Source organism: Lissotriton vulgaris, chromosome 1_1, assembly GCF_964263255.1.
Source record: "Lissotriton vulgaris chromosome 1_1, aLisVul1.2, whole genome shotgun sequence".
NCBI lineage: Eukaryota > Metazoa > Chordata > Amphibia > Caudata > Salamandridae > Lissotriton > Lissotriton vulgaris.
In genome coordinates, this window is record NC_141685.1 from 71,784,547 (window position 1) to 71,810,403 (window position 25,857).

Consider the following 25,857-nt stretch of genomic DNA (forward strand, 5'->3'; position numbering starts at 1 on the left):
CTATGGAAGGGAGAAGTATGCGTGGCGATCGGTCTCTCTGACTGCCAGGGAACCGCCCGCCATTGTAATATGGCGGGCAGTAATGCAGTCATCAATGGCGGTGGGTCTGTCAACGACGCGGTGATGTGGCAGTCCCACCTCCATTATAATCACCCCCTAAGTTTAATGCGCATGCAAATCCAACATTACCAACCCCTGGTAAGTTGCACTACTAGTGCTGGAAAAGTCCAATGGAGGTACCAATGGACGAGGTGGACTGGCCTCAAGGGTCTTGTGACCTCAGTGATAGAGTCAGTGTCGCTCTAGTGTGTGCTTCTTCGTATGCCTGCTCGCAAGACTGGAGGTGAACTGCATGGATTGTGGTGGACAGGCCTTCAAGGTTAACTCACACTTGCCACCGTTAGGGTCCACCTGCTGGTGCTAAGACACCAGGGCTTCTAAGGTCTATCGGGCCTTCTAAGGTGTAGCATCGGAATGAGCTCTGTCAGGAGTGTGGTCTGGTGGACTGGTCATGAAGGCTGAAAATGGTGCTCCAGTTCCAAATTTGGCAGCTCTGGCCAGAGTGCCACATCCTCTCCCCTACTGAACACCATACTCCCCCACTGGGAGAAACTGGCACTGCCTTCAGCTACAACCCAATTGTGCTGAGACTCAATTCAAATTACGCATTGGACAAGAGTAAAATGCTGCCTGAAAAAAAGTAACAACACCCTGTAAAAAGCAAACACTGAATGCAAGGATGAGCAAAGCATGTGAAATGTAAGCAGGAACAACATGGTTACCTTAACGGTTTTAAACTCATTATTCAGAAATCAGTAAGTTATTTTGCCTGAAAATTTCAGGGCATGACTTCAGGACCAGGAAGGGACCTGTTTCAATGTCCATTGTTTATATCCTTGCAATTTGGTTTAAAAAAGACCAAATCCCTCAACACAGAGCTGCGGTACACATTTTATAGGCTAAAATAATTAAAACAGTTGAAAACGCTGATATTAAACGTTTTCCACCCCTCAACCAGGTATTGCAGCCCCTTTAAGAATGGTGCACTTCCCCACCCTGGGAAAACAATGTTAGTCAGAGAAAGAAGATAAAAAGAAAGTAGCGCTTCACTGGAAAACTCTGTAAAGCAGCGCTAAGGTGCATGGGTGTAAATAACAATCTGACCTGTCTGCTGACAACTCTGTATTGCTTTATTTGGTTATTTAATTATTTTTCTTATTTTAATACTTTTTTCTCTCCGTCCCAAGGTTGTACTTTGGAGTAGAACCCTGTCACAAAATGAGGACATTTCCAGCCAAAGTGTTCTGCTCGTTTTTGGATCCATTTCACGGGGGAACAAATAAAGAAAATGAGAGGCAAGAGAGAGTATGTAACAGTTGTCTTTTGAAATCAGCACTTAAGGATAAGCGAGATGGAGACAGAAAGAGATGGAGGAATAAAGAGAGAGAGGGGGGAGGAGGGAAGCTACCAGAGCAGAGCAGGAGAAGCGGACACTGTCCTTGCCTTCTCTGGGCATGACGCAAAAGAGGTTTTTTCGTCTCTGACCTTCCCAGACTGGCCAAGCCTTACTGCAGAATAACAAAGGGCGGGTGGCCTCTTTGACTGCAGGCAGCTGAGGTCACAGGTCAAGTACAGGGCCATTAGGTAGCGCTTTTGCGCGCTAATGGCCCTGCGAATAACAGAAGGGAGAGGGGACATTCCTCTGTCCCCTCATCCCACCACCCTTGTCCCCCCCACTCCAAAATCTGGGGGTGATATGTCCCCCGCGTCCCCCACACTTCCTACGCCCATGCGGAGCACCGCAATGAGCTCTCTGCAGTCCGCAGTGAGCCCCCAGCGCGAGGATCTTCCAGCTCTCACGCCCACATCTGTCAGGCAACCTGGCACTCACTCAGTAGAGCGGTCGCGGCATCTCGTTGTCCCGCTCCTGCGGCCGCCATCTCTGGATTCATGAAGGCACCATAGGTTCGGAGGTCTCTCTGATCCCACTGATAAAAAGCCAACCAGATAAATTGCAGCACCTTACAATACTCGGTGCTGCACGTTTAGCAGGCTATATGGCCAGTGGGATCACAGTGATGTTTAGTCCCACGCAGCAGGAGCCTCACTCGAGTGCGGCCATCTTGCTAGTCCGCCCTCTGGCTCTCCAGCCCCCGTCAGGGTTGCCCGCTGTCGCCGGTGCCATTTGCAATGGCTGTTAAGCCTCTGGTCCTGACGCTCTGCACCACCCATCATTATTGATGAATGGTGATTGACGAACACCCAATTGATATCTCCCTATATGCGGATGATCTATAGGTGCACCACAGAGGGCTAAGCTCAGATTTGGAGGGTGCGTTTAGGGCTTTTGACGATTTTAGCCAGATGTAAGGATAAAGCATTCCCTTTAGATGCTCTGACAACAGCTGATATTATGTCAGGAACGGGGCCGGGTCTCTGCTGGGAACCCGTCACATTTTGCTTCCTGAGCGTTTGTATTTATTAAAACTTGACCGATCTCATTGAGGGCAATCTTAAACTGGCACTGACTTCCCTGAGGACTCGAATACACTTCCGGCTAACACTTCCTCTATCCGTCGCGGGCAAGGCCTGTGGGTAACTGGGTTCGTGTTTCAGTACCCCCTCCCCACTTTTTCCCTAGTTTTTGACGCAACTTTGACTGAGGTGTGCTGGGTCCCCGCTAACCAGGTTCCTAGTGACAGTGTTCTTTCACTAAAAACTGTACTACAATAGGCACCACTTAAGCAACCCTTTTAAGTCCCTCGTAAATGGTACCCCTGGTCCCTAGGGCCAGGTGACTAAAGAGGGTCCTCTAGGGCTGCAGCACCAGCTGTGCCAACACAGAGACCCCTCACTAAGACCATGTGAACTGCCACTGCAGGCTGCGTGTCTTGGTGCAGAGAAAACTGAAGAGTCAACATGGCACACATCCCTGTGTGCGATGCCCACAGACCGGAGCTCGGCACGGAGGACGCTGTAGGATTAATTTCCCTGAGCAGTGGAATACGCGGGAAGGAATGCGTATTTCCAGAGGACCTTAAGAGATTTCCTTTACCCGCAACCGGAGACGTATGCTCCAGGTTGACAGAAGATCTTCCCAGACCTTTTTGGCAGCAACCTGCAATGGAATCAGTTGTTACGATTTAAGTGCATAGTAAGATTACGAGCAACAGGAGGAAGGTTTCACCACCCAGTTTTAACCCAGTTTTCCTCGTGCATACCAATTGGGTATTATTTTCTCTGCCGCAACTGTCCTGATGAGGCCTAATTGATTAAGGACGAAACGCGTCGACCCCAAGATACAGAGGAGTCCGCCAAATGTGGATTAACATAAAATAGTTGTGTACATGTTCTTGATAAGGAAGTGAGGGTGAAAAATTCCCTCGAATGTGTACAAGACTACCTCGTTTTGGATTTATTCTAGTGACGGATGGAATAATGCTGTTAATACATCCGCACGTGAAAATAATTGCCAGGACTGATAGTTTGTATTTGTTTGTATTTATTTTTGAATATGTGATTTATTTGTGTTTGTTGTTTGTGGTAAATATGATGCATATAAATAATTTTACAACCACTCCTGGAGTAAGCATTGGTTGTATATAAATAAGAAAACAGTAGAGATTTGTTACTCTATGATAGGGATCGATTCAGTTCTCACTAGGATAAATTAACTGACATATTGGTTCCTCTGCATCACAGTCTTGTTTTGAGAATGCCCACATATACAGCATGAGCTAGAGGTAAGTCACCCTTGCTGCAGGCCTTAGAGCTCCAAGGCAGGGAGCACTATATCCCATGTGTGGACATATCTGCATGAGCAGATGTGACCTTGCAATACATTAGCCATTCTTGGATATTGTAACTGCACAGGGAAGGCATAGAGCGTACCTGGCTGGGTACTTGTCATTACGAGTTTCCTAGCTCCATGATGGCTTCACTGTACCCTAAGATGTTTGGTACCAAACATCTCTTCTTAAAAAATCATCATTAATGCCAGTGTTGGATCTATTAATAAATACACACAGGATATACTTTAGAGGGTCCCTCGGAAAAGCGACCAAGAACTGGTGTGGTCTCTGACTAGGCCCAGCCAGCCTGCCACCACCAGACATGTTTCTGACCTCATGGGGTGAGAGCCAGCGCTCTTCGAGGCCAGGAAACAAGCCTGCTCTGGGCGGAGGTGGCTCACACCTCCTCCAGGCCGGAATGGCTTGACAGAGTGGGAAGCTTCAAAGGCAATACCGCTTTTCAAATGCGACCCAGGCATCCCTAGATAGTGGAGGATGCCAACCCCCGTTTCTGCTTCACATTTGGCAGGAGAAAAGGTGGGAAAGTTACTTAAACCAGGACGTGTGTCCACATTCAGGCAGCACCACCACTAAGATGGGGCAGAAGATGTGGACAAAACTTTTCCAATTTCTCCAACTTGGCATGGTAGGACATTAGCCTATCAGGGTAGGGCAGTGCTCTTTACCACAGGAAGTGGTCACCTAGAGGATATAGACACCCTGAAGGTAAGTAGCCCATTGGCTGCTACCCGTCACTGCCTTTAATGCCCCTAATATTAGTATTTAGGGGGCATTCCTAGACCCTGAACTTTAGATTCGATGGACTCAAAGAAGATACGGACACAGACGAGCTGCTGACCTGAGAACTGAAACCCTGCTGCAGAATACTGTCCCCAAACCCTGCCTGCTGCCTGAAGGATGTGACAATCATGGTGTGCTGTCTCGTCCTGCAACTGTGAAGAGTCCAAGACCCCAGAGCCCATCTATTCATCTACAAATCACCAAAGAACTCCCTTGGAGTAGAGGTACTACTCCCCTGCAGGCACTGAAACCGTAGAATCCGGTTTCTCGACTTTATGCTCCTCGGCGACTCTGATGCAGTACCCAAACCAAAAGTTGCACATCAACTCTGGATGATCAAATCTTTCTACCCACCAAATGAGAAGACACCAGGATCTACCGGAGTCATCCCTCTGCAGCATACATCGAGACGAAGAGTACAGTCTGGACTACAACTGTTGTGGAAGCAACCACCCATTGAGGGACCTTGAGACCCGGAGACCCACTTTGTGAGTGGCCCAACTGTCCCAGAATCGCCTCTACAACTTGTCTGCTACGGACCGGGAGGAAATCTTGACGCACGCCGCCGGCTGACCTATCTGCTCTGCACCCGGCCTTGGTAACAACGATCCAGCTGTGTTTCCAGGGTCCCGAGGCCCTTGCAACTAGCTGCCTCGGGTGGGACCCCTCAGGTTTACCTTTAAGTCCCTTTGTGCAGTGTGTTTTCAAGTGGCTGAACCCGGGACGCTCCTGAGAATTCACTGGTGGAACACGGGACCTGGCCTTGCGTCTTAACTAACTCCCAGCGATGAACCTTGACATCCAACTGAATCATTTTATATGCATTTAATGATTTCTTCAGATTGACTTCAACAGTGCGTAATTGTGCATAAAAGTAATTCATTTTGCCAACTTCGAAAATTCATATCTTGAACAAAGTTCTGGGTCTTAAAAATGATAAAATTTATGTTATTTTTGTAAATTGGTCTCGGATTTATTCTTGAGTGCGTGTCTCATTTATTGCCTCTGCGAGTACAACAAAATGCTTATCGCACTACCCTCTGATAAGCCTAACTGCTCGACCACACTACCACAAATCGAACTTTAGTATCATCTACTTTTTTTTTTTATTCTTTTTTATTAGTTTCAATCGCAGTTATGCTCACATTTGTACTCAGTATTTCAGCGAGCACTTGACACAGCAGTGCATTAGCAGGGGAAGAAAATCACTTTTACACATTATCTGTTGCTCAATCTCTATTTGGCCTCAGTTCAAGTTCCAACACTGGGGGGATACAGATGGTCCCTCGATAGGTGGCTCAGTGAGGTGATACAGTTCAAGTTCCAACATTGGGGGGATACAGATGGTCCCTCGATAGGTGGCTCAGTGAGGTGATACAGTTCAAGTTCCAACATTGGAGGATACAGATAGACCCTCGATAGGTGGCTCAGTGAGGTGATACAGTTCAAGTTCCAACATTGGGGGGATACAGATGGTCCCTCGATAGGTGGCTCAGTGAGGTGATAGTTCAGGATCTTTAAGAGTCTGCTCAGCTCTGGAGTCAGACGGCTGCAAGGTTACGTATCATTTCCTGCCCGCGGCGCCGCCCCTGAGACTCTCACTCTGGGATGGAGGGGGAGGAGGGGGGCTCATCCGTGGTGCTGCTGGCAGCTGGAGCACCGCTGGGGGCCCCGGGATGGGATGTGCCGCGTCACCTCCTGAGGAAGTGAAGTACAGTGGTAGCAGGCCACGAGAAGCGGCGGCGAGAAGCACCGAGAGGTCTGTCCAGAGGAGGAGAGGAGGTGAGGCCTGTCCAGAGGAGGAGAGGCCTGTCCAGAGGAGGAGAGGCCTGTCCATAGGAGGAGAGGCCTGTCCAGAGGAGGAGAGGCCTTTCCAGAGGAGGAGAGGCCTGTCCAGGTGGTGCAGAGGATTCACAGCCTGTCCAGAACGTGCAGAGGAGGTGAGGCCTGTCCAGAGGAGGAGAGGTCTGTCCAGGGGGGCAGAGAAGGTGAGGCCTGTCCAGAGGTGCAGAGGAGGTGAGCCCTGTCCAGAGGAGATGAGGCCTGTCCAGAGGAGGTGAGGCCTGTCCAGGAGTGCAGAGGAGGAGAGGCCTATCCAGAGGAGGAGAGGCCTGTCCAGGGGTGCAGATGAGGAGAGGCAGGTCCAGGGGTGCAGAGGAGTTGAGGCCTGTCCAGGGGTGCAGAGGAGGTGAGACCTGTCCAAGGTGATGCAGAGGAGGCAAGGCCTGTCCAGGGGTGCAAAGGAGGAGAGGCCTGTCCAGGGGTCAGAAGAGGTCAGGCCTGTCCAGGGGGCAGAGGAGGAGAGGCCTGCCCAGGGGTGCAGAGGAGGAGAGGCATGTTCAGGGGTGCAGAGGAGGAGAGGCCTTTCCAGGGGTGCAGAGGAGGCGAGGCTTGTCCAGGGGTGCAGAGGAGGAGAGGCCTCTCCATGGTCAGAGGAGGAGAGGCCTGTCCAGGGGTGCAGAGGAGGTGAGGCCTGTCCAGGGGTCAGAGGAGGAGATGCCTGTCCAGAACTGCAGAGGAGGAGAGGCCTGCCCAGGTGTTCAGATGAGGTGAGGCCTGTCCAGGGGTGCAGAGCAGGAGAGGTATGACCAGGGGTTCAGAGGCGGGGAGGCCTGTCCAGGGGTGCAGAGGAGGTGAGGCGTGTCCAGGGGGATGCAGAGGAGGCGAAGCCTGTCCAGGGGTGCAGAGGAGGAGAGGCCTGTCCAGGGGTGCAGAGGAGGAGAGGCATGTTCAGGGGTGCAGAGGAGGAGAGGCCTCTCCAGGGGTGCAGAGGAGGTGAGGCCTGTCCAGGGTCAGAGGAGGAGAGGCCTGTCTAGGGGTGCAGAGGAGGAGAGGCATGCCCAGGGGTGCAGAGGTGGTGAGGCCTGCCCAGGGGTGCAGGGGAGGAGAGGCCTGTCCAGTGTCAGAGGAGTAGAGGCCTGTCGAGGGGTGCAGAGGAGGTGAGGCCTGTGCAGGGGTGCAGAGAAGGAGATGCCTGTCCAGAAGTGCAGAGGAGGAGAGGCCTGTCCAGGGGTGCAGAGGATGAGAGGCCTGTCCAGGGGTGTATAGGAAGAGAGGCATGTCCAGGAGTGCAGAGTAGGTGAGGCTTGTCCAGGGGTGCAGAGGGGGAGAGGCCTGTCCAGGGGTCAGACGAGGTCAGGCCTGTCCAGGGGGGCAGAGGAAGAGAGGCCTGTCCAGGGGTACAGAGGAGGAGGAGAGGCATGTTCAGGGGTGCAGAGGAGGAGATGCCTGTCCAGGAGTGAATAGAAAGAGAGGCATGTCCAGGAGTGCAGAGTAGGTGAGGCTTGTCCAGGGGTGCAGAGGGGGAGAGGCCTGTCCAGGGGTCAGACGAGGTCAGGCCTGTCCAGGGGGGCAGAGGAAGAGAGGCCTGTCCAGGGGTACAGAGGAGGAGAGGCATGTTCAGGGGTGCAGAGGAGGAGAGGCCTGTCCAGGGGTGCAGAGTAGGTGAGGCTTGTCCAGGGGTGCAGAGGAGGAGAGGCAAGTCCAGGGTCAGAGGAGGAGAGGCCTGTCTAGGGGTGCAGAGGAGGAGAGGCCTGTCCAGGGGGATGCAGAGGAGGTGAGGCCTGTCCAGGGGTGCAGAGAAGGAGATGCCTGTCCAGAAGTGCAGAGGAGGAGAGGCCTGTCCAGGGGTGCAGAGGAGGAGAGGCCTGTCCAGGGGTGAATAGGAAGAGAGGCATGTCCAGGAGTGCAGAGTAGGTGAGGCTTGTCCAGGGGTGCAGAGGAGGTGAAGCCTGTCCAGGGGGATGCAGAGGAGGCGAGGCCTGTCCAGGGGTAAGAGGAAGAGAGGCCTGTCCAGGGGTACAGAGGAGGAAAGGTATGTTGAGGGGTGTAGAGGAGGAGAGGCCTGTCCAGGGGTGCAGAGTAGGTGAGGCTTGTCCAGGGGTGCAGAGGAGGAGAGGCAAGTCCAGGGTCAGAGGAGGAGAGGCCTGTCTAGGGGTGCAGAGGAGGAGAGGCATGCCCAGGGGTGCAGAGGTGGTGAGGCCTGCCCAGGGGTGCAGGGGAGGAGAGGCCTGTCCAGTGTCAGAGGAGGAAAGGCCAGTCCAGGGGTGCAGAGGAGGTGAGGCCTGTCCAGGGGTCAGAGGAGGAGATGCCTGTCCAGAAATGCAGAGGAGGAGAGGCCTGTCCAGAGGAGGAGAGTCCTTTCCAGAGGTGCAGAGGAGGTGAAGCATGGTCAGTGGTGCAGAGGATGAGAGGTCTGTCCAGGGGTGCAGAAGAGGTGAGACTTGTCCAGGGGAGGAGAGGCCTGTCCAGAGGAGGAGAGGCCTGTCCAGGGCAGGGGCAAAGGAGGTGAGGCCTGTCCATAGGAGGAGAGGCCTGTCCGGGGTGCAGAGGAGGAGAGCCCTGTCCAGGGGTGCAGAGGAGGTGAAGCCTGTCCAGGGGATGCAGAGGAGGCGAGGCCTGTCCAGGGGTAAGAGGAAGAGAGGCCTGTCCAGGGGTACAGAGGAGGAAAGGTATGTTGAGGGGTGTAGAGGAGGAGAGGCCTGTCCAGGGGTGCAGAGTAGGTGAGGCTTGTCCAGGGGTGCAGAGGAGGAGAGGCAAGTCCAGGGTCAGAGGAGGAGAGGCCTGTCTAGGGGTGCAGAGGAGGAGAGGCATGCCCAGGGGTGCAGAGGTGGTGAGGCCTGCCCAGGGGTGCAGGGGAGGAGAGGCCTGTCCAGTGTCAGAGGAGGAAAGGCCAGTCCAGGGGTGCAGAGGAGGTGAGGCCTGTCCAGGGGTCAGAGGAGGAGATGCCTGTCCAGAAATGCAGAGGAGGAGAGGCCTGTCCAGAGGAGGAGAGTCCTTTCCAGAGGTGCAGAGGAGGTGAAGCATGGTCAGTGGTGCAGAGGATGAGAGGTCTGTCCAGGGGTGCAGAAGAGGTGAGACTTGTCCAGGGGAGGAGAGGCCTGTCCAGAGGAGGAGAGGCCTGTCCAGGGCAGGGGCAAAGGAGGTGAGGCCTGTCCATAGGAGGAGAGGCCTGTCCGGGGTGCAGAGGAGGAGAGCCCTGTCCAGGGGTGCAGAGGAGGAGAGGCATGTTCAGGTGTGCAGAGGAGGAGAGGCCTGTCCAGGGGTGCAGAGGAGGTGAGGCTTGTGCAGGGGTGCAGAGGAGGAGAGGCCAGTCCAGGGTCAGAAGAGGAGAGGTCTGTCCAGGGGTGCAGAGGAGGAAAGGCATGTTCAGGGGTGCAGAGGAGGAGAGGCCTGTCCAGGGGTGCAGAGGAGGTGAGGCTTGTTCAGGGGTCCAGAGGAGGAGAGGCCTGTCCAGGGGTGCAGAGGAGGTGTGGCCTGTCTGGGGGTGCAGAGGAAGAGAGGCCTGTCCAGGGGTGCAGAGGAGGTGAGGCCTGTCCAGGGGTCCAGAGGAGGAGAGGCATGTCCAGGGGTGCAGAGGAGGTGAGGCTTGTCCAGGGGTCCAGAGGAGGAGAGGCCTGTCCAGGGGTTGCAGAGGAGGTGAGGCCTGTCCAGGGTTGCAGAGGAGGAGAGGCGTGTCCAGGGGTGCAGAGGAGGAAAGGCATGTCCAGGGGTGAATAGGAAGAGAGGCATGTCCAGGGGTGAAGAGGAGGTGAGGCCTGTCCAGGGGTGCAGAGGAGGAGAGGCATGCCCAGGGGTGCAGAGGAGGTTAGGCCTGTCCAGGGGTGCAGAGGAGGTGAGGCCTTTCCAGGGGGATGCAGAGGAGGCGAGGCCTGTCCAGGGGTGCAGAGGGAGAGAGGCCTGTCCGGGGGTCAGACGAGGTCAGGCCTGTCCAGGGGGGCAGAGGAAGAGAGGCCTGTCCAGGGGTACAGAGGAGGAGAGGCCTGTTCAGGGGTGCAGAGGAGGAGAGGCTTGTCCAGGGGTGCAGAGTAGGTGAGGCTTGTCCAGGGGTGCAGAGGAGGAGAGGCAAGTCCAGGGTCAGAGGAGGAGAGGCCTGTCTAGGGGTGCAGAGGAGGAGAGGCATGCCCAGGGGTGCAGAGGTGGTGAGGCCTGCCCAGGGGTGCAGGGGAGGAGAGGCCTGTCCAGTGTCAGAGGAGGAGAGGCCTGTCCAGGGGTGCAGAGGAGGTGAGGCCTGTCCAGGGGTGCAGAGGAGGAGATGCCTGTCCAGAAGTGCAGAGGAGGAGAGGCCTGTCTAGGGGTGCAGAGGAGGCGAGGCCTGTCCAGGGGTGAAAAGGAAGAGAGGCATGTCCAGGAGTGCAGAGTAGGTGAGGCTTGTCCAGGGGTGCAGAGGAGGAGATGAGGTTCCGTGACAATTATAAGTGGTGTTTTCGACTCGTTCGAATATGGACGAGTTTGGTATCTATGAACCGCAAATGACGAGTTTAGTGGGTGTACGCGTTTTCGCTACACTCCGTTCATCTCATTCGTGGGTTTCTTCATCTGAACCCACGGGTTCCATTTTAGATACCGCATCCATTTTGTTTCTTGCCCTCAAGTAGCCAGTGAACGGACACTGTCCGCTTCGTGACCCTGGGATTCCCAAGCTCTTGCCGAAGACACGTGTTCCTTTGAGGGTGTCTTTATGATGTGGGGGATGACACTGCAAAGGCAAATGGCTCCGCTCGGGGCTCGCCTTGCCGTGCCGGTCTATTGTTTCAGCCGTGCATGCATTAGGCACGAGTCCTTTGATCCTGCAATCATGCTTCCGATGCCACCCCCCTACACTCTTTCAATCTGTTGTCTGTTTTCCGTCTACCCTTGCACCTGTTTCTGACTCTTCCTAAATTCGTTTACAGCCGGAATGGAATGTACTAATGGTGGGATGATGTGCATTTACAGTTGGGAACCGGCGATGCTACTGTAATTATGTTCCGGGACCCTGAATACATGAAAGCGACCCTTTTGAGATTTACTGTGGGAACTAAGTTGTAACCTTTTTTTCGCCATGTTGTTCTATGACGAAAAACTGTATAAAAGGAGCGATCCACATTACCAATTTGAAGCAGTCTCCTAGAACCTACATGCGATGTACTTCTTGTGACTTCTGTGTTAGTGCAGTAAAAAAACCCTGATCTTTGATGAGGAAGGAAGTGTCCCATGTCTCTGTCATTTGTACACCGGAACAGGTAACCCACAAAGGTTTCAGGTGTTGTCCCCTGGCACCGCTGGGTCTTAGAGAAACCCAGTCCTTCAGTTGGCGCCCAACGTGGGGCGACATCAGCGGTACCGGTCCAAAGCCCGATGATCGTGTGGAACTTCGTGTGAAATCTCCGAGGGAAGGTGCACCCCACTTCATCGATCTTGTTGTCGAAATAAGTGGCCCGAAGACTTTTCCTGCGAAGATCCCCGCCTCCTAACGGCTGCGACGGACTGATGCCCTGACTGTCGACCTGTTTTGGCGCCTGGCGTAGTCCTTTGTACAGCGAGACGATTGACGGGCCTTCCTGGTGACGCCATTGTTCTTTCAGTTAAGTATTTGTGGGTCGCTCCCAGAGTCCTTGGTTGTTGTTGGTGCTTGGTTGTTTGCATGGTTCCATTGCATTTGTGGTTCTTAGTACTTGGTTCTTAGTTGTTCTATTTGGCGATTGCAATCGCCAAAAACCGAGGGTTTTGCATTTTTTTACGAGGACATCGTAATCGATAACCCTTGACGTTTGTGAAACTCGGTTAGTGTGCACGATGCCTGGCCGTAGTACTTTGTTTAGTTGCTTTAAAGGTTGTGGTGCGGATTCCCGATTGGAGGACTCATGTCCGATACCTCCAGTTGGAACTCCGGTCTATGAGTTATATAGTCGAAATGGAGTGGGTCCTATTGCATATAATGATTTCTGGGTCCGCTATACAAAAGATGACGGTGTCCTTAGTTGGCTACCTCATGGTAGTTTCGAAACATCAATTTTTGATAATCTAGAGGCAAAATTGTTCAAAAAGAAAGCAAGGCCGGCCATGTTTGATTCCTTTCGGTTATGGCGCAAAGAGTCCAAGCAGAAAGAAATCAAACAGCTTAAGCGTAATAAGAGAGAAGGTATCGTTACGACGATGAAAAATGTAGAGCAGTTTCAGCGAGATAAAGACGAGAAGGAAAAGGAAGTTTTTGATAGATTGCAACGTATGGCGGTGGACAAGTGTTATCCCGCTTTACCGACGGGTTCTGATAAGAAGGGAGAGGAAGCAGTAGAGGATCCCTTGTTATCATATCTATTGAAGTCGCCACCTCCATATGCACAGGATACTACAGCTCCTGTGGTTCCTCCTGTTCCTCAACCTGTTGTTCCGACGGCTGCTGGTCAGCCTGTCGTTGGTCCTGTCCCTGCGAATCCTTTTGTTCCTATTCCTTTACCTGCTCCTGTTCCTACTGCTCCACTGCCTATGTCTTCTCAAGCTGTTCCTCCTGCCACTTCTGCTCTTGCAACTACTCCTACCGCTCCTACTGCTCCTGTATTTAGTCCTCATATTGTTGCTCCTGTACTTTTTTCTTCTTTACTCTCCTTTTGGACCGACTCTTGGGTCCAATGTTTCTGATGTTCCCCAACGACGAAGTCAGCTTCCTCGTGGTAGGGAACGTGACACGTTAATTACGATGGCGCGAAATTGGATTAGGTACCCCCTTAAAAATCCCCCGCGCATAATTTTTGAGACTTTCTCCCAATTCAATGAGCCAACACAGAGATTTGTGTTTGATGAAATGTGCAAATTTTTACGTGAAGCGATGTCAAATGATGAAGTAAACGAAGTACTGATCGATGTTACTGAACTACAGCTTCAGTTTTCGAGTGGTATGATTGTGGGTAGTAATGTTCGACGTGCTGTGGAACATCTGCTATCCTTTCGTCCCACTATAATACCTCGAGCATTGTTTAAAGATGATACTGAGGAATGGATGGCAACGCCTGGTCAGTATCCCATGCGTGAAGTTCCACCAGTATATATGCCAGGTAACCCTGGTGCTAACCCTCCGATCCTGCCGCACTTCCAGAGAGTGTGGATACACCTCCCATGGAAGCGATCGGAAGTTTTGCAGGTGAAACAATCATTACCTGACCCCCGCATAAATCCTGCAGGATATTATCAAGAGTTGTCCCAATTAGTAGATGCTACTGTCATGAATCTTGCCGACATCGACATGTTGTTCGGCAACATAGTACCTCAACCGGTTTGGGCGAAAATTCGCCGAGAAGATCACGCAGCTGAGTTAGGTGGTGATTGGGCTGCACTTATGGCAGCTGATGCATTACAGGTTGGTGGGGCTAAGCCTGAGCAGTTAATTACGGCTTTGCCTCAACGAATTATTACACTTATGAAGACACTTATGCCAGCTATGAAAGTCAATTGGGATAAACTGTCTGCGTGTAAGCAAAAGAAGGACGAGAGTGTCTCCGATTTCTTTACGAGATTTGAGGAGGCATTCATCGATCACAGTGGTCAGGATATGAGCACTGAGGGAGGTCAGAGGTTGTTCGTAGATAAATTTGTATCAAATTTGTTGCCTGATCTCAGCAACAAATTGAAAAATTCAGAGAGTTCATGGGCCGTTTCTACCTCTGCCTAGATATTGGCCACGGCTCAATACTATGAAAATAGGGAGAAGGAGGAAAATGATCGTGCGGATAAAAAAACGAAAGATCTCAAAACAAAAGTTTTGTTACAGCAAGCGTATCCTCCACGCTCAAATCAGAATGACTCTCAGCAGCGGAATAGATCACAATCGCAATCCGCTAGGTCGCAGTCGCGGAATGACTCTTCTTCGCAGAGATCTATGCTTGGATACAATCAATGTGCCTATTGTAGAGGTGAGGGTCATTTGAAGTTTGATTGTCCGGTTTTGCGCGATCGAAATAATGGTAATTCAGCTAGAGGAGGTCGTAGTGGTCCTCAGCAGGCTTCACGAGGTAGAGGGCGTGGTGTTACTCAGAATCAAAATGAGCGTTCTAATAATTCGTCTGATTCCAATAATTGCTTTGATCAGCGTGGTTCATCGTCAGGTAGATCCGCACAGTATCATGTGGATGATTATTACATCGAACATGATATTGAGGACGGTAATTATTAGGACAGCCATAGACAGAGAGAGGGAGTAGTATCAGTTCCGGTTGATCAGAGAGGGCCTTACGTCGCAGTTGCCACATTGGGCGTAGTTGAGCCTTTTCTGTTGGACACTGGTGCAGTGAAAAGTTCCATCATGCATTCGAAACTCCCTGGCGCACCTTTGTCTGGCTTAACGAATGTTTCCGTTGGATTCTCTGGCGCCCCCGTTAGCAATCCGGTCTCTAGCCCTTTGCCCATTACAATTGGGCCTCGTGAGCTGAAAGCTCCATTGATTTTGACTACTGGTTGTGGTGAGAATCTTTTGGGTCTGGATTTGCTAAAACGGTTATATGCGACTTTGTACTGTTCTCCTGCGGGAGTAGAGCTTACTTTGGGTCAGAGAGTGGTCTCTCCTATATATTTGTCATCCGATAAGCTCCCACCGGAATTGAGTTCTCTTCCTGCATCTTTGTGGGCAATGGGTCCCAATGACGTGGGTCTGCTTGACATCTCTCCTTATGTTGTTCAGCTGAAATCGAATGTGCGATTGCCACGTATTCCCCAATATCGTATCTCCCTTGATGGAGAACGAGCGTTGTTAGCGATCATCTATGATTTGATTGAGAAAGATGTTATCGAGGAAACTCGGGGAAACGTGTGTAATAGTCCTGTGTTGCCTATCTTGAAACGTACTGATCCATCGAAGCCTCCTGTTTACCGTTTCGTTATTGACTTACGGGAGGTGAACAAAATTGTGATTCCTCAATTTCCTGTGGTGCCCGACATTACGGCTTTACTGACTCTGATTCCAGCCTCTGCTTCTTGGTTCTCAGTGATCGATCTGAAAAATGCTTTCTTTAGCATTCCGATTGCTGAGGAAAGCAGGGATCTATTCGGCTTCTCATTAGGAGGTGGCAGCTTTAGGTTTAAACGCGCTCCTCAGGGCTACTATGAGAGTCCATCTATATACAGTCAAGCCCTGAAAAGCCAACTTGATGCGTTTGTGTTACCGGCTGGTGCGGCTTTGATTCAGTATGTCGACGACCTGCTGGTGGCTGCTGACACACAAGAGATTTGCAAAACTGCTACGGTATCACTGTTACAGCATCTCTGTGACTTACAACACAAGGTGTCACCTTCAAAACTGCAATATTGTTGTCAAGAAGTAACCTATCTAGGTCACTTATTGTCAAAGGAGGGAAGAAGGTTGACCCCAGAGAGAATTGCGGTGATCGCTCGAATGACTGTGCCAACAACTCAGAGAGATGTGCGTGCCTTTCTAGGTATCACGTCATACTGCAGGCAATGGATTCCAAATTTTTCATTGCTAGCAAAACCATTGGTAGCCCTCACGTGCAAAGATGTTCCAACTCCTTTGCCATGGACTGAAGAGTGTCAGAAAAGTTTTTCTGAATTGCGTGATGCGTTGTGTTCGGCTCCTGTGTTAGGTACTCCTGATTACAGCAAGCCGTTTACACTATACGTTCACGAGAGAGAGGGTTGTGCGTTGAGTGTATAGACGCAACAATTTGGCGGTAAGCAGCGTCCATGTGCATATTTTTCCTCGACCTTGGACCCAGTAGCTAGAGCATTGCCGAGTTGTCTAAGAGCGGCGGCTGCGGTGTCCATTAGACAATCTGCAGGATTGGTCATGGATAATATGCTTACAGTGATGGTTCCGCATGCAGTTGACACTCTCTTGAATCGTACAAAAACTCAACACTTGACGAGCGCAAGGTTGTCCGGTTACGAGTTGACACTTTTGGCAAGTCATATTCAAATAAAACGCTGTAATGTCCTAAACCCGGCAACGTTGTTGCCGACTAATATGGGGTCAGATGACGTACCACCACATGATTGCTATTTGCGAACTGAGGAAGAAACGAAGGGTCGTGTTGACCTAAAAAACACTCCATTGGCAGACCCTGATGGTACCTTGTATGTTGATGGTTCGTGTTTTAAGTTGCCGAATGGTGATGTGACGACTGCGTAAGCTGTGGTAACGTTGAGTACGGTTGTGGAAACTGCAAGATTGAATCAGAATTCCACGCAGGCGGCAGAGTTGATTGCGTTGACGAGAGCGTGTGTTTTGTCTAAGGGAAAGCGAGTGAATGTGTTTACAGACAGCCAGTATGCGTTTGGTGTTGCACATAGTTTTGGACGATTGTGGAGAGAAAGGGGATTTATGACATCGCATGGTACAAAGATCCAGCACGGACAGCTTGTGAATGATCTTTTGGATGCACTTACATTGCCTAAGCAGGTGGCAATTATTAAATGCAGTGCGCACCGTAAGGTGACGGATGATGTTGGTCGTGGCAATGCATTTGCGGATGAGATTGCTAAAGAGACAGCGAGAAATCTTGCGACCCGAATGTATGTTACGAGTTCAGTGAGGTGGCCTGCGGAGACTGGTATGTGTGAGGATACTGTTGAGAGCGTGAAAGCGATTCAGAATGAGGCCACCGAAGCTGAAAAGACTAAGTGGAAAGAAAGCACTGGAAAGTTAGATGCGCATGGATGTTGGATTGATTTATCGAAAAACAGAGATGGATGTTACCGGATGCATATGTGCTAGCCGTTGTGACTATGGCTCACGGCTTGTCACATATTAGCGTGAAAGGAATATGTAAGTTGCTGTCCCCTGTATGGAAGAATGATGGTATTGCTAAGTGTGCTGAGAGAGTGGTTAAGAATTGTATGGTATGTATGAGGTACAATCCTGGCAAGGGTACCCGTACCCCACCTGGCCACTTTGCTCCTCCTACATGTCCCTTTGAGGTTATCCAGCTAGACTTCATCCATATGGAGAGATGTAATAACCTGAAGAACATTTTAGTTGTGGTTTGCACATTCTCCCGATGGATTGAAGCCTATCCTCTTAAAGATAATACTGCCCTGTCCACAGCGAAAGTCCTACTGAAGGAATACTTTCCTCGGTATGGAATGCCACGGATTGTATGGTCTGATAACGGAAGTGAGTTTCTGGGGAGTGTGATGAAGAGTGTGTGTAAGGGCCTTGGAATTACACAAAAATTCCATAGCGCCAACCATCCCCAGGCAGCGGGTTTAGTTGAAGGGTACAATGGCACTCTGAAACTGAAACTTGCAAAGATTCAGGCTACGACTGGTTTGTCATGGCCTGATGCTTTGCCCCTGGCTCTGTTGTCAACCAGGGCGACTGTACACTCTCGAGTAGGGCTCAGCCCATATGAGATTGTGTTTGGCCGTCCTGCAAATATATGGGGGGTTCCTTGACCCATGTCTTTCGACAGTCTTGAGTACCCAATGTTAATTGATTATCTTCATGATCTGACTGCTAAACTGAGGTTAATTCATCAACAGGTCTTTGAAGCACTGCCGGCACAGACGGAGGGTCCTGGACATCGGCTCCAACCAGGTGACTGGGTGGTCACCAGAAATTTTGGCCGCAAGCGAAATTTGGAGCCGAGATTTGTGGGACCCTTCCAGGTTCTACTCGCCACGAGAACTGCAGTTCGTTTGGAGGGCCGCAAAAATTGGGTGCATGCCACCCATACAAAGAAGGTACCAATACCTTTACCAGCAGACTCGTGGGTGAGGACCGGTATCGCCGCATCAGAAACAGAAACTCCGGTGAAATTTGTGCCGTACAGTGATGCTCAGCCTGTAGGAGACACTTCAGTGCAATCAGATAACTTTGTTGAACTTTCACCATTGGGAAACTCAAAACGTGAACTATCGTCTGACCGACAGGACTCTTATCCGCAACCTGATCAATTATTTGAAGAGCAGACTCGTCCTGGAAGAAGCAGATATTTTCTTCGTTCTCATACCAAAGACTAATAAATATATTTTTGCCTTTTTTTTCCCTTTTTTGAAATTCACGTTACCCCCCCATTATCATCTTGAACATTTCTGAACAATTGTGGTTTCTATTTAATTTCTGAGTTCTTTTCCACGTGTGCGGTTTTTTTACAGCTACGAGATTTTGTATTGTATTGTTTGATTAAAAGAACCTTACATCCGGGTTGACCGTAGGGCCGTGCGGGTACTTCCTTCTGTTTAGCAGGTTCCTGACACTAGGTCGGAGGCCGTCGATTCCTAGGAACTCCTGGGGATTGATAATCGCTACTCAGAACGAAGTGCGTCAAGAACGTTGCGGACGGTTTCTAGAGGATGGAATTCTCAAAGTTGTCGGAAGTGGAGAAGACTCTACCGCAAAGATTAATACTACACAGGGTTGAAAAGACTAAATGCTTTCTGTTTCAGGTGTTCCTGCTATTCTTGACTGTTTCCATGCTATTGGTGGGTGGAGTATATTATGGAATACAATCGTTGTTGCCTTCTGCTTCACCTACTTCTTCCTCTGAACCAAAATCTGTTCCTACTGTTTCTCCTCATTCCTTTCACCCTCTACCTCAACACGAACAGGTTAGGTGTGCGGAATTCATGAACAACTCCTTTGTTCAACTTCTTCATCAACATCAGTTGGTGATGAACACTACCAATTGGGTGTGTGGTTTAATGCCACATACCATGGATAGGGGAATTCCGTACTTGGTCCTTCCTTATAGTTCCCAGGGGTCAGCTCGAGCATTCAAGTCAAGTCAAGTCAAAGTATTTATATAGCGCACTACATACCCAGAGGGTCTCAAGGCGCTTAGGGAGGGGAGGAGGATTACTTGTCAAATATCCACGTTTTAAGTTGTTTTCTGAATGCTAGGTGGTTCTGGGTAAGGCGAAGGTGAGTGGGGAGTGAGTTCCATGTTTTAGCTGCCAGGTATGAGAAGGATCTGCCTCCCATGGTGGTCTTGTTGATGCGAGGTACCGTGGCGAGGGCTTGGCTGGAAGAACGTAGTTGGCGGGAGGGGGTGTAGAAGGACAGTCGTGAGTTGAGGCATTCTGGTCCGATGTCGTAGAGTGATTTGTGTGCGTGGGTTAGCAGTCGGAAGGTGATCCTCTTATTGACGGGTAGCCAGTGGAGGTCTTTGAGGTGACCAGAGATGTGTTCGTTACGCGGGATGTCTAATATGATCCTGGCTGAGGCGTTTTGGATTCGTTGGAGTTTCTTCTGGAGTTTAGCGGTAGTACCTGCGTAGAGGGTGTTTCCGTAGTCCAGTCGGCTCGTGACCAGACCATGGGTGACTGTTTTTCTGGTTTCGGTGGGGATCCAGCGAAATGTTTTTTTGAGCATGCGAAGAATGTTGAAGCAGGATGAGGAGACGGCGTTGACTTGTCTGTTCATTGAAAGTGAGGAATCCAGGATGACGCCCAGGTTCCGTGCGTGGTCTGTCGGGATGGGTGCTTTTCCAAGGGCTTCTGGCCACCAAGAGTCGTCCCATGCGGAGGGGGAGGTACCTAAGATGAGGACTTCTGTTTTATCTGAGTTCAGTTTCAGACGGCTGTGTTTCATCCATTCGGCTACTTCTTTCATTCCTTCGTGTAGATTAGTTTTGGCGGTGCTAGGGTCATTAGTGAGTGATAGGATCAGTTGAGTGTCATCCGCGTAGGAGATGATGTTGAGGTTGTGTTGGCGGGCGATGGCCGCGAGGGGGCTCATGTATACGTTGAAGAGGGTGGGACTGAGTGAGGATCCTTGTGGTACGCCACAGATGACTTCATTGGCTTCGGACTTGAATGGTGGAAGGCGGACTCTCTGTGTTCTTCCGGTGAGGAACGAGGTGATCCATTCAAGTGCTTTTCCTTGTATTCCGATGTTTCTGAGGCGTTGTAAAAGGGTGCTGTGGCAGACTGTGTCGAAGGCTGCAGAGAGGTCGAGGAGGATGAGGGCGACTGTGTCTCCATTGTCCAGTAGAGTTCGAATGTCGTCTGTTGCTGCGATGAGGGCGGTCTCAGTGCTGTGTTTTGCTCGGAAGCCGGACTGTGAGGAGTCGAGGGATTTGTTGGCTTCGAGGAAGGCGGCGAGCTGGTTGTTGACAGCTTTCTCGATGACTTTGGCTGGGAAAGGAAGGAGCGAGATGGGGCGGTAATTTTTGAGTTCGGTGGGGTCCGCTGTGGGTTTTTTCAGAAGGGCGGTGAGTTCAGCGTGTTTCCAGCTTTCCGGGAAGGTGGCGGAATTGAAGGAGCAGTTGATGACGTCTCGGAGGTGCGGTGCTATGGCGGAGTCTGCTTTGTTGAAGATGTGGTGAGGACATGGGTCTGTGGGGGATCCTGAGTGGATGGAGTTCATCAGGCGGATGGTGTCCTCAGTGGAGATAGGGTTCCAGTCGTTAAGGGTGTTCAAGGGGGGAGAATGTTCAGCATATGGTTGGGTGGGTTGGTCTCCGGGTTGGTTGTCGAAACTGTTGTGGATGTCTGCAATTTTGTTGTGGAAGAATAAAGCCAGGGAGTCGCAGAGGGCTTGAGAGGGGGTGATGTCATTGGAGTTGGCCGAGGGATTGGTAAATTCCTTGACGATGTTGAAAAGTTCCTTGCTGTTGTGGGCGTTGTTGTCTAGTCGATCCTTGAATGCTGTTTTCTTGGCCTTTCGGATTAGTTGGTGGTGTGTGCAGGTGGCGTTTTTGAAGGCGTCCTTGGTGCTAGTGGTTGGGTCTTTTTTCCAGGCCTTTTCAAGGGAGCGGCAGAGTTTCTTGGACTTCTTAAGATCATCGTTGAACCATGAGGCCTTCTTGTTGCCAGGTTTGCGTTGACGTTTTTTCAGTGGTGCTAGGATGTCGGCGGTGTTGGATAACCATAGGGTGAAGTTGGTGGCGGCTTGGTCTGGGTTAGAAGAGTGGGCTGGGGTGTTTAGAAGGAGCGATGAGGAGATCTGGTCGATGGTGATTTTGTTCCAGTTTCTTTGCAGAGTTGGTTGGGGGTGGTTGATGGGTTTCGGCTTGTTGTAGGTGAAGTGAACGCAGCTGTGGTCAGTCCAGAGGAGATCCGTAGTGTGGCTGAAGGATACATGGTTCCTGGAAGTGAAGATGGGGTCGAGTGTGTGGCCTGCGATGTGGGTGGGGGAAGTGACCAGTTGTTTAAGTCCGAGGTTGGCGAGGTTGTCCAAGAGGGTGGTGGTGTTGCGGTCGTAGTTCTTTTCAAGGTGAAAGTTGAGGTCTCCCAGAAGGATGTAATCTTTGGAGGGGAGCGTGTGTGGGGTGATGAAGTCCGTGATGTCTTCACTGAATTTTGCGCGGGGTCCTGGTGGTCTGTAGAGGAGGGTGCCTCTAAGGGTGGTCTTGGGGTCGATGTGGATCTGGAAGTGAAGGTGTTCAGAGTTGGCGAGATTGACGTCAGAGCTGGTTGAGATGTGTATTGATTTTTTATGGACGATAGCGATTCCTCCTCCTGTGTGGCCGGTACGGTCCTTGCGTGTGATCTTATATTCTTCAGGGATGGCAATGGTGATGTCTGGGGCGGATGAAGCGTTCATCCATGTTTCTGTTAGGAAGGCGACGTCTGGAGAGATGGTGTCTAGTAGATTCCATAGGTCAATGGCGTGCCTGTGGACCGATCGGGTGTTGAGAAGGATGCATTGTAGGTGGTTGGTGTCGGGAATCTGAGGTGTGATCGTGGCGGAGTTGGTGACGGTACCGATGAATTTGCAGGAGTAGCATGAGAAAGGTCCATGGGTGTGTCCAGGAGCGGTTTGGACGCAGTTGGGGGAGCGGCCGGGGTTAAGGGCTAGGAGGGTGGTGGCATCGTAGGTAATGCGGGAGGGCTGGACAAAGCGAGGACCAGGGGGTCTGGCGCTGGGCGCGGTCCAGGCGCGGACGGGCGTAGACGGGCTTACCTTTGGCCCACCTTCGGCGCGGGTTGGGCGTGATTGCTGCGCGTGAACGCTGCGCGCGGGAGTAACTGTCATATATTGATGGTGGAGGGGGAGGGGCGAGGGCTGCTCAGCTGGGAGGCGGGGCGGGTTTACTCTGACCACAACAACAATCAAAATGGCAGCGGAGCGCTGGGGGATAACGCGCAGGCACAAACAAAGTTGCAGTAGCAATGACAATGTAAAACAGAGCAAAAGCGGCAATGATCAATCTCAGCAGAGCACAAATGCGCCAAGCAAGGCAAAATGCAGGAAAATACAGCGAGGCGCTGCACAACGATACCAGGTGTCGTCAAGACACTGGGGAGCGACTACTCGGCTCGGGAGAGAAGAGTGAGTCACAGCGTTAGGAGGGAGCGGAGCGCTGGGAGTAGTCTGTGGGAGGGCTGCTCAGCTGGGAGGCGGGGCGGGTTTACTCTGACCACAACAACAATCAAAATGGCAGCGGAGCGCTGGGGGATAACGCGCAGGCACAAACAAAGTTACAGTAGCAATGACAATGTAAAACAGAGCAAAAGCGGCAATGATCAATCTCAGCAGAGCACAAATGCGCCAAGCAAGGCAAAATGCAGGAAAATACAGCAAGGCGCTGCATAACGATACCAGGTGTCGTCAAGACACTGGGGAGCGACTACTCGGCTCGGGAGAGAAGAGTGAGTCACAGCGTTAGGAGGGAGCGGAGCGCTGGAAGTAGTCTGTGGGAGGGCTGCTCAGCTGGGAGGCGGGGCGGGTTTACTCTGACCACAACAACAATCAAAATGGCAGCGGAGCGCTGGGGGATAACGCGCAGGCACAAACAAAGTTACAGTAGCAATGACAATGTAAAACAGAGCAAAAGCGGCAATGATCAATCTCAGCAGAGCACAAATGCGCCAAGCAAGGCAAAATGCAGGAAAATACAGCGAGGCGCTGCACAACGATACCAGGTGTCGTCAAGACACTGGGGAGCGACTACTCGGCTCGGGAGAGAAGAGTGAGTCACAGCGTTAGGAGGGAGCGGAGCGCTGAAAGTAGTCTGTGGGAGGGCTGCTCAGCTGGGAGGCGGGGCGGGTTTACTCTGACCACAACAACAATCAAAATGGCAGCGGAGCGCTGGGGGATAACGCGCAGGCACAAACAAAGTTACAGTAGCAATGACAATGTAAAACAGAGCAAAAGCGGCAATGATCAATCTCAGCAGAGCACAAATGCGCCAAGCTAGGCAAAATGCAGGAAAATACAGCGAGGCGCTGCACAATGATACCAGGTGTCGTCAAGACACTGGGGAGCGACTACTCGGCTCGGGAGAGAAGAGTGAGTCACAGCGTTAGGAGGGAGCGGAGCGCTGGAAGTAGTCTGTGGGAGGGCTGCTCAGCTGGGAGGCGGGGCGGGTTTACTCTGACCACAACAACAATCAAAATGGCAGCGGAGCGCTGGGGGATAACGCGCAGGCACAAACAAAGTTACAGTAGCAATGACAATGTAAAACAGAGCAAAAGCGGCAATGATCAATCTCAGCAGAGCACAAATGCGCCAAGCAAGGCAAAATGCAGGAAAATACAGCGAGGCGCTGCACAACGATACCAGGTGTCGTCAAGACACTGGGGAGCGACTACTCGGCTCGGGAGAGAAGAGTGAGTCACAGCGTTAGGAGGGAGCGGAGCGCTGGAAGTAGCCAAGCTATGTTTCGTAGCTCACTAGATTCCTATCCCCATCGAGAGCCACGCACTGCAGATCATGGTCCCGGCCCGTACCACAAGCCTTTGGCAAGAGCGATTGCCGATTTAGATAGAGATATTTTTGACGCATCGCTTATCCCAGAGGAAGAGGTGCGAGCATACAGAGATCTGAGTGAGGCTGAGTATAGTATGTCAGTGGGTGATCGGCAGCTTAAAAGCTCGTCTCCGATCTGGATCGTACCCCACCTCGGTAATTTTTGTTTGAAAGGTCTTGGCCGAAGTCCGCGAGCTCAGCTCGGGAGGAGTGCCTGTACTGAAACGTATGTTTTACCGACAGCCTCTTCCCCTGTTCTTTTGACTGCCAAGGATACATACTTTGTTTGTTACGTCCGCGCATATACATGGTTGCCTCGTGACTTCTCGGGCTCTTGTTATATTGCGAATCTGTTGCCTCCGACCTTTACAGTTGGGTCGGATTATCACAAGACCAGAGTTGTGAGAGGCGTGATTAGCGAAGAAGACACTGCCGGTCAAGAAGCAGGAGACTTCTTTAAGGGTTTCTTGCCGTTTTGAGGACCTATGATCAATAGTGGGAACCTGAGACAGTTGACTCGAGTGGTGGAATCGACCGCTAATATCACTGCAAGTGCCCTTGGTAATATAACAGCAGAGCTTCAGGCGGATAGGCTTATGACGTTGCAGAACCGTATGGTTTTAGACGTTGTTCTAGCAGATAGAGGTGGAGTATGTAAGGTGATCCATTCGAGTTGTTGCATTTTCATTCCTGATAACGCTCCAACTGTCTATCAAGCCATCTCGAAGTTGCATAAGATCTCCGAGTCCATACATGTGGACGTAGGTGATTGGACGCTACTAGGATGGTTTTGGGGCCTAATGTCGACGTGGGGTTGGAAGATTCTGATGATCATTGGGGTGGTTGTAGCATTTCTGTTCACATGTTGTCTTTGTGTGCAGTGTGGTCCTGCCTTATGTGGCCTCTGTGCTACGACGTGTATAAGACGGCCACCTGTTACCAAGGAAACATTGATGGATAGAATAATGTTGCAGCAACATCTGGATGGTCTGATGAATATCGAGATCGATTTTGATATCGACTAGTGCTTGCCTACATGAGGGCAAAAGGAGCGTCTGAGGTTCCGTGACAATTATAAGTGGTTTTTCGACTCGTTCGAATATGGACGAGTTTGGTATCTATGAACCGCAAATGACGAGTTTAGTGGGTGTACGCGTTTTCGCTACACTGGTCTGAACCGTTCATCTCATTCGTGGGTTTCTTCATCTGAACCCACGGGTTCCATTTTAGATACCGCATCCATTTTGTTTCTTGCCCTCAAGTAGCCAGAGAACGGACACTGTCCGCTTCGTGACCCTGGGATTCCCAAGCTCTTGCGGAAGACACGTGTTCCTTTGAGGGTGTCTTTATGATGTGGGGGATGACACTGCAAAGGCAGATGGCTCCGCTCGGGGCTCGCCTTGCCGTGCCGGTCTATTGTTTCAGCCGTGCATGCATTAGGCACGAGTCCTTTGATCCTGCAATCATGCTTCCGATGCCACCCCTGTACACTCTTTCAATCTGTTGTCTGTTTTCCGTCTTCCCTTGCACCTGTTTCTGACTCTTCCTAAATTCGTTTACAGCCGGAATGGAATGTACTAATGGTGGGAGGAGGAGGAGAGGCAAGTCCAGGGTCAGAGGAGGAGAGGCCTGTCTAGGGGTGCAGAGGAGGAGAGGCATGCCCAGGGGTGCAGAGGAGGAGAGGCCTGTCCAGGGGTACAGAGGAGGCGAGGCTTGTCCAGGGGTGCAGAGGAGGAGAGGCCTTTCGATGGTCAGAGGAGGAGAGGCCTGTCCAGGGGTGCAGAGGAGGTGAGGCCTGTCCAGGGGTCAGAGGAGGTGTTGCCTGTCCAGAAGTGCAGAGGAGGAGAGGCCTGTCCAGGGGTG